The following is a 9,109-nucleotide window of genomic DNA, read 5'->3' as shown; positions in this document are numbered from 1 at the left end:
GCTGTCTCTTAACGCACAGTTACATGTCCTTTTCTATATATAAAAAATGCAACAAGATACTTGAAGGAAAGGGAAAGTTGTCTTCTATTTTAGGCCAGGTGAGCAATCCTGGCTCGGGACATGTCCTTCCGATACACCCCAAGTTCCTTTTAGCATCTGTTTGAGATGAAGAGAAAATGGTCCTCTGATATTAAATCAATATCCAAGCAGGAGAGAAAGAGCGTTTTGTATCAAGTTTCCAGAATGCCAACGCCGAGTATGCGATAATGCTTAGAAATGATGCAGCCGCCCCAGCCAACAATAGATTCAAAAGTGCAATTTTGGCAAAATAAATAAAATGATGGTTAAAAAAATGATTTTCTTTTGCAATGATCTCATAGGACAAACTATTCAAAAACAAAGACAAGTTTCTTGCAAGGCTTGTAGAATATATGAGAGATGGTTAAAAAGAAAAGCCACCATCATATATTTAAAGTGTCAAAGGGGATGAAAGAGATAAGGAGGAAATAAAAATGTACCGTGTGCCCACTAACTGCCAGGCACGTTAATAAATCACCTTCCACGCAATCCCATGGGCTGTGCCAGCGTGTCCCTCCCGGGCTCTCCATCCAGCCGTGCAGCTCCCCACAGAACTCAGGGAGTGGGGCTCCCACAGCCCCTTCTCTGCACCCCAACTGTGAGCTGCTGGCTCCCCCTCCTTTGCTTCTTTTCTGGGCTTTTTCTTGACTGTCTTGTGTTTCCATTCTCTTTTCTGATCTCTGGCTCATGCTCCAATGAAGAAGATCCCACCTGCTTCTCCTCTACGTGTGCCTGTGGCTCAGCGTCCCCACGGGCAGCCCTGGGCCCGGTAAGGCTTAAGCCTCCCTCCACTGCTGGCCCCAGCGTGCACCCTGCCCCGGCTCCCCCGCATCAAGGCCCGCTATCCTACCCCAATGATTTTGTAGTGAATCTCAAATATCACATCATTTCACCCTTAAATATTCTAGCAGATCATTGATATTTAAGCAGGAAAACAAATGCAAAACGCAGCTACAATGACAGTTAGCCATCTGTTTTTTAAACTCGGCACTGTCTCTTTTCTCGGGTGGACCACCTCCATGGAAACTGGGATAGTAATAGCTGCCCTGTCTGCCTCCTGGGGTTCTGATGAGAAGACGGTACCATAAAGGCAGAATATTTTTGTGAGCACTGAGATGCTGAACGACTGAGCTGCAGCACTCCTTTAAATGGACAAAATGCTTCATAACAGAGAAATCTACGTACATGTACCTTCCTAACCCTCATTCTTTCCTCGTCCTTTCAAACGGCCCTCTGCTGGCTTTGTCCGAGGTCACCATGAGCTCCACGTTAGGAGCCTGTGTTGAATTCTCATCTAACCTGGGCTCTCCCAGGCACTGGACCACAACCACTTTGAGAACTCTCTCTGTTTTTGGTGTCTGGAATGCCACTCTCTCCTGGATCTATAAAACTAGTTGATTAACAGCTCTTTCTTCCTTCAGTCATCCCTTAAGTAGAAGGGTTTCCCAGGTTTTCATCCTTGGTCATTGTCTGGTTTTTATGACATTTATTCCCCTGACTTATGGGTGACAAGGATGCTGGATAATTGTCCACCAACCCTGCAAGCTGTTCCCAGGGGCGGTAACCCCACTCCTTCTGCCCTGCCAGACTGTGGGCTGAGCGGGCTTTGGCGGCCAGAGAGCACCTTAGGAAGGAGTCCCAGGTACCTGCAGCGCCCCGGGTGGGTGTCCTCTGCACAGAGCCCTGACCACTCTCCTGTGATTTATCCGTTTGACTCTGAGCTCCTGGAGGGCAGAGGCCACATTTTATTAATACTTGTATCCTAATATCTATATATTGCCATTCAATAAGTGTTCACTATGAATAAATAAATGAAGGCTTATTAAACACGATTCAAAAGGCACTTAGGGGAAAGACCTTTAGTGGATCATAAATATTTAGAGGAAGGACCAAACAGGAAGCATACTTAGGCATTTTCAAGGCTAAGAAAAGGTACTTTTACCGGGTAATCTTGGCCTTGTGAAATAATGTAAGTGATGTGTGATATTCATTTGTTTGACATGAAAAGAATAACTTGCAAATGGTCATTTGTTGAAATTGAAAAGAACTTCAACCTGCCCAAATGCATGCAGTTTCGTGCAGATGGAAGGCAGCCCCTCTTTGCAAGTCTCTTAGGTAACCACGGGTAACCCCCACCCACAGTCCAAGCTGCCCAGGGCTCAGGGTTGTCGTGTTAACGTTAACGGTGGGAGCAATGCGTCGTGGAGGGCGGGGATTGTTCTGGCCGCTGACATCAGATAGTTAAAAATCCCAGCTGTCCTTAATGGTATTTTTTCTCTCCACCACCAATTAGTTTATTTAATCCTTTTAACTCTTCTTATCACTAATTATAGGATAAGGAGTTCCGTGAATTTACTTCTTGTGAAAAATTAATGCTTTCTTTGAAAAGTGGCAAATGTGCCTCTTCCAAATTAAAGGGAAGTCCCTCAAGTTCTGGGATCCAAGGTTTAGCAGTCAGTCTGTGTTTACCTCTGGTCTTCACGACTTGACAGAAGTCAGTCTTGCCCTTGAAGCCTTCTTATTTCCAGATTGATAAATCTGTCTTTCTAGTCTATTTTTTTTTAAGAAGTGACTATGCAATTGGTCTTCTCTCAATATTTTTCTCGCCTCCTCAGTGCCCAGAGGTGAGTGTCCGGACTGTTCCTAGCACTTCTGGAATGGACTTGCCGTGGTTTGTCCTAGAGTTGCTGAAGTGTTTACGTTCCATCTTTAATACCTTTTTGAATGAGTCAGCATTCTGCTTTACTCTTCGTGCTCATAAACTGGTGTTTATAGGAAATCCAGTGCGAGTATTTTCTATTCTCTGAATTACCTCCCACTATACGCAGAAATGCGTTACATATGGGCAAAGCCCATTCATACTTCTCTATTTCCCAAAACGCAGAGGCGAACCCTCTTTACTTCAAGTGACAGAGAAACTGCAGAGGTGAGGGACCAGAAAGGACCTTGGTGATCACTCTATGCATTCTCCTCCCTTCAAGCAGGACTATTTAGCTGACCTCAGGGAGGTGGAAATTAATGCTGTCTTTGAAGACCTTTAGGGAAGGTGATTCCACATTCTTCCCCAGAAATCAGTTCTTTCTGGAACGTCTCCTTTGTGTACCTGTGTACATTAAGCCTATTTTGAATCGTCTCTGCCAGAAACTTTCTCCCCACCTGTAAGCTGAAGCCCACGTGCTTATTTCTTCTTACTCCTCCAACGTCAAGGTGGGGACACTCCCCTCCCATGTGTGGGGGCTTTATCCAGGGCAGGGCTGGGATTCCCACCTGTGGGCTGGGTTCCCACCGCACCTGCCGGGTGGCGGACAGAGCTGAATGTATGGCACCAGTCCTGCTCCAAGTGCCAGGCCTCGAGGTGAAGGTGGATGTGACCTCAGTGCAAGGCCTTCTGTGACCCTTCTATGACCTTCCAATGGCTGAAACGGATCAGAGGCACCAGAAAGAGCAGAAGCCTCAGCCTGGCCAGGTGGACCAGGCCCTGGGGAGCTCTGGAATCGTCACTGCGTGGCAGACAGCATTGGCCCCGCACCTGCGTGCCCACGGCTGGTGCTGGGAACGGAGGAGGTGTGCCCACACCCACCCTGCTGAAGTGACTGTCTGTTTCCTGCCTTCCCAGACATGCTCATCCAGGGCCTTAATCCTTCCATGGTGGGGAAATCCCACGGAGGGGCCCTTTCACAGGAGGCGCGGAGGGCAGTCTGGAGGCAGGGCGATGTGGGTGGTGGGGACTGTCCCTCGAGCCGACTGAACTAGCCCAGCCACCAGCACAAGGCTGCTCCTGACCCCTCATTACAAACTCTATTCTTGCTGCAAACTCGCCACCCATTATCTCTCTGCTCAGGTGTAAACCCACGGACTGTACAATCAGCCAGTAAGTAATCCCTGAGTCCCACCATGTGTCACGTCAGGTTGAGGGACTAACGTGAGCCCCCAGAGGGTCCCCTAGGAGTTCCTGTGCTCAGCCTCAGTTCCCCACCAGGGGACTCCACACAGTAAGGCCCCAAAGCTGCTCCAGAGACAAGCACCAGCTCAGCAGCAGGGGATATGTGGCTTCCCCTTGTCCCCAGCCTGCAGCCGGCCTCTGCGTACGGGTCCCCCAGGCAGCAGGGTAGCACAGAGAGCAGGGCTCAGGTCCCACTGCTGTCCAGTCGTCTAATCCTGGGAGACTCCCTTAATCTTCTGGAACTTGAGTGTCCTCAATTATAAAGTTTGACGTCACAGGGTTGTGACAAATTCTAACGGTTTCTACTGTTACTGTTCCAAAGATTCCTTTTGATGCTTGTGGGCACCCGGGGACTAAGGTATTTTGAGCTGAATGCTGGAATTGTCCTGCTGTGTGGCTGTCCACTGACAGCCCCTGGTTCTCCCAGACCTTCAGGGTTTATGCTTATTGGACTGGCTGCTTTATAAAATAACAGATTAATTGAAGTATATAACATTCTGGCATGTCCACGTTTTTATGAGTGTCATTTTAAGGGATATATTTGCATTAACGATTCTATATTCTTCATGGGTGAAAAGTAAAGATAAAGATTCTCCCCTATTTTAGAATGCATAGGTGGTTATTAAGATAACAAGTGGGCATGTCTTATGTACCCAATTCTAAATATATCACATATGTTAACTTGTTTAATCCTCACAATAATCCTCTGAGGTAAGTACTGCTATTATTCCCATTTTGAAGGTGAGGAAAAGCAGCTCATAGACGTTAAATGAGAGCCCAAGTTCAGACAGCTGGAAAGATTCAAACCTCAGCAGGCTGGTTCCAGAGTCCTCAACGGTAATCAACGCCTTCCTACGTAGAAATTACGGATCTTTCATGGAACTACAGACCGATTCCTATAATAATAGGGTTCTCTGAGTCCCCTTTTCAGTATCTATGTATGCATAGACAGAGACATGCGAGACAGGGCGATGGAGACACAGAGAGAGCCCGCTATGACAGACTCGCGCTCAGAGTTCTATTACATGGTGTCATGCTGGTTTTCAATGTTAATCTGAAAAGTCAGCACACCATGGATCATCTAAGTGGCCACCTTGGAAGTGAGTGTTCCATCATGCCACCTGCACTCAGGTGTGTCTGTCATCAGCACATGGCAGGTGGCACCTAAAGCGACAGTGTCACCTGCATGTGCAGAAGTCTTTCCCCCTCACACTCGGAATGTCCTAAATTCAAATGATGATTATCTCATCCCCATTGTAGTCACATTAACACCTTTGGCTATTTATAAAGTCAAAATTTATTTTTTGCTACTAAAAGACACTCTTCTAGAGTAAGATTTTGTTGTCTTTGTTTATTTAACAATGTGATTTGAGACTATGAAGACAACATTGTATGATAGAATACAGCAATAATATGGCTGTTTAGATATTGAGGGATAATGAATAAAGAATAGAGATAAAACTTAACATACACTCAAGATAATCTCCAGTACAGGCCAAAGACTTCAAGGTATGCTACATGTAAGATGGTTTCACAGGAATTTGAGTAGAGAATTGAGTCATTTGATGTCACAGACAGGAATAGCAAAATTTTTAAAAGCTGCGTCTTAGTTTCTATAACATTTTCATTTTGCAAGTAGATGCTTGTGTGGATTTTTTTTTGCTTGTACTAACATTCATGAAAGCAGTTATTTTTATTTTTCAATATTGTGTTTTGATGGCACATTATTAAATTGATTAGCTCATCTACATAATGAGTCAGTGGTTAAAATGAATTTGTTGGAGAAAAAAGAAATACACGGTATATGCATAGTGACTCAAACGATGGTGTGTTATGCTCACAACCAAAAGAAGCAGTTGGGGGCCAGGTGCGGTGGCTCGTGTCTGTAATCCTAGCACTCTGGGAGGCTCAGGCAGGAGGATCGCTGGAGGTAAGGAGTTCAAGACCAGCCTGAGCAAGAGCGAGACCCTGCCTCTATTAAAAACAGAAAAAATTAGCCAGGCTTGGTGGCACGTGCTTGCAAGCCTAGCTATTTGGGACGCTGAGGCAAGAGAATCACTTGAGCCCAGGAGTTTGAGGTTGCTGTGAGCTAGGCTGATGCCACAGCATGCTAGCCCAAGCAACAGAGTGAGACTCTGTCTAAAAAAAAAAAAAAAAATGAAGCAGTTGGGCCAGTGAAGCAAAAAACAAACAAATTTATTTGTCAGTACTTCAGATAAACCAAAACAACTCATCTATTATGAAAAACATCATTAATTAGGATTTTATTGATTCTGTAGTTTTGTCTTATTTGATTTGTTATAAGAAATTTATACATAATTTTACACTTATACATATTTAAGTAATAGCATAATGTAAAAATACTCTTGAAACTATGGAATCGTTGAATTTTTTTCTTTCAAGTGGGATTCATTTCTCAAGTTTAACAAAAAGTAACATAAAATAGTTTTTACACACATACACATATACATTAATGTTTGAAATATTGGTTCTAATCTATCTTTCAAGTTTAACAAATTTCAGATTTTTTTATTGCTGAATGTATTAATACTTTCTTTGTTTTAAAAGTTCTGCCTGCCACTAATTTGAGTAATTAATGCAACTTAATCTCTCTAGAGTTCAATCTACTCACAGGTAATATTGAGATAATAATGCCAAGGTTGTAAGCACTTAATTTATGACGTATATGAAAGTACTCTATAGAGTCATAGCATAACGTGAATTCTCTATATGTGTATATGTTTTTTTAACTGAATTCATTCACATTAATCTCAACTATTTATAGACTTCAGGCATGCTCTCTACTCTTCCTATTCTGAAATTAGATATTTCTTATCTATTAATCATTACATTTTCCTAAGATATATCTTTTCTTTTGCTTATTTTCAAACTGAAAAGTCAAACTTTTTCCTTCACCCATCTTTTTATGAAAAATCCCTCTGTATGCCTGAGAATATTAATTGCCTTCTGGACTTTTCCTAGCTTTATTATTTATTTCTCAAATCTAGCAATCAAAAGAATATACAGGTTTCCTGGCACAGAAATCGGCAGGATGATAATTTTACTCTGTCTCCAACATCCTTCCTGAGGATGTGCAGCAACATTTTGTTGACGTTTTTGTTGACCGCAGCAGTACATTGGGTTTCGATTTTGTCTGCCTGGGCTAGAACACTTCACTCAAATGCTTCTCTTAACCTCAAACTCAACCTGGCTGAAAATAAGCCTCTTCAGCTCCTGCACCTGCCCCCCGCATCTGTGCCTGAGCCCTTCCTGTCATCGGTCCAGGAGTTTCAGGTACATCTTTGGTTCCTCCTTACCCAACTCCTGCTGCCACGTCCATCCATCCTTCCTGTGAGCTCCTTTACACGTCCTCTGCTGGACCCCAGCCCGTCTGCCCACTCATTCAGAGGTTTATGTAGCGCCGACAGTATGCTGAGCACTGTGCTGGTGCTCGCAGCCCACAGAGAACTCAGCTGCAGTCCTGGCCCTCGGAGTCGTGAATTCTGTGAGATTCCACACAGTTGCTGAATAGCAAGACAACTGGTACACCAAAGAGGGGTCCCTGGCTGTGCTAGCAAGACAATGTTACTAGTTTGCTTGTTCAAAGAATCCTTTGCCGAAAGGTTGGCGCCGACCTGAGGATTTTGATGATGAGTATTGGGAACCTTAAGGAGGAGAACGTAGAGAAGACAAAATACACACAGGCAGAGGAATCTGTGCCTCACTTACCTGACCTGCAAAACCGAGATAATAACAGCTCTTACCTGATGAGGTTGTTGTGGGAATTCAGTCTAATGGAATTCTACATGCAAAGTGTTTAACATCTGACACGGGGTAGGCACTCCATGCCTGTTAGCTTTTACTACTATCCAGACAGCATACAATCTTACTGGGAAAACAAGACATGAAAGCATAACATGTTTTACAGAGATTAAAAAATATTTAATTACCATATTAACATTCTACCGGCAAAAGGGCTAAAGTGCACACACTGCTCGTAACTTATCTCCTGTTATTCCTCCATTTATTTACAACAATGAGCAGCTTAACAGCCTCTGGCATTTGTTGCACACCTGCTGCGCAATTTATTGCAGACTTTTCTGGATACTTTACCTGTGTTATTTCTCATCCTCCCATCCTCTGTGAAGTATATTCTAGTTCCCGTCATTTCATATTTAGTGACCTAAATTTGTGCACACGTAAGGAAGACTCCTAAATGGGAAAGGTTTTTCAATCACTGCCATCACCCAAATCCTCTGTGGACTTTTCTCCTCACCCTTCTGGCCTGGCTTGTCAGCGTCCCCCATCTTCCAGTTCTGTCCCCTGTACCAACATCCTCCCCTCCTCTGAGGACAGTCTCTTCTTCCAACCCCCACAGCCTAGGGCTGAACAACTCTCCTTTGCTCCTAAGTTGAAAGGGGCAGAGATGGCATTTTCAAGACAGCTTTTACTAAGGAAACCCAGGTGTCCTAGTCTGTTTTGTGCTACTGGAACAAAATACCCGAGAGACTGGATAATGTACAATGAACAGAAATGTATCGGCTCACAGTTCTGGAGGCTGGAAGTCCAGGGTCAAGGTGCTAGCATCTGGCGGAGAGGAACTGCACTGCAGAGCGAACCCACTCGCAAGAGCCCATTTTATGTAGCATCTACCTACTCATGAGGATGGAGCCTCAGGAATACAGTCATAGAGTCAAACTTATTTTTGCTATTAAAAGACATTCTCCTAGAGTAAGACCTTTTTGTCTTCGTTTATGTAACAACTTCTATGCGGGACTAGGAAACAACATCGTATGCAAAATACAGCAATATAATTGTTTAAATACTGAGGGAGAGTGAAAAAAGAATAGAGATAAAACTTAACATACAATTGAGACAATCTCCAGTACAGGCCAAAGACTGCAAGGTATCCTATATGAAAGATGGTTCCATAGGAGTTTGAGCAGAGAATTGAGTCATTTTAAGTCACAGAGAAACAAGAACAGCAAATATTTTAAAAGCTGCATCTGTGACATTGGGGAATTAAGTTTTCAATGCATGAATTCTGGGGATACTTTCAAACCATAGCACCAGGGGGTCAAAAACAAG

The sequence above is a fragment of the Eulemur rufifrons genome, chromosome 4, assembly GCF_041146395.1.
Source record: "Eulemur rufifrons isolate Redbay chromosome 4, OSU_ERuf_1, whole genome shotgun sequence".
NCBI lineage: Eukaryota > Metazoa > Chordata > Mammalia > Primates > Lemuridae > Eulemur > Eulemur rufifrons.
This window is presented reverse-complemented; position numbering follows the sequence as displayed.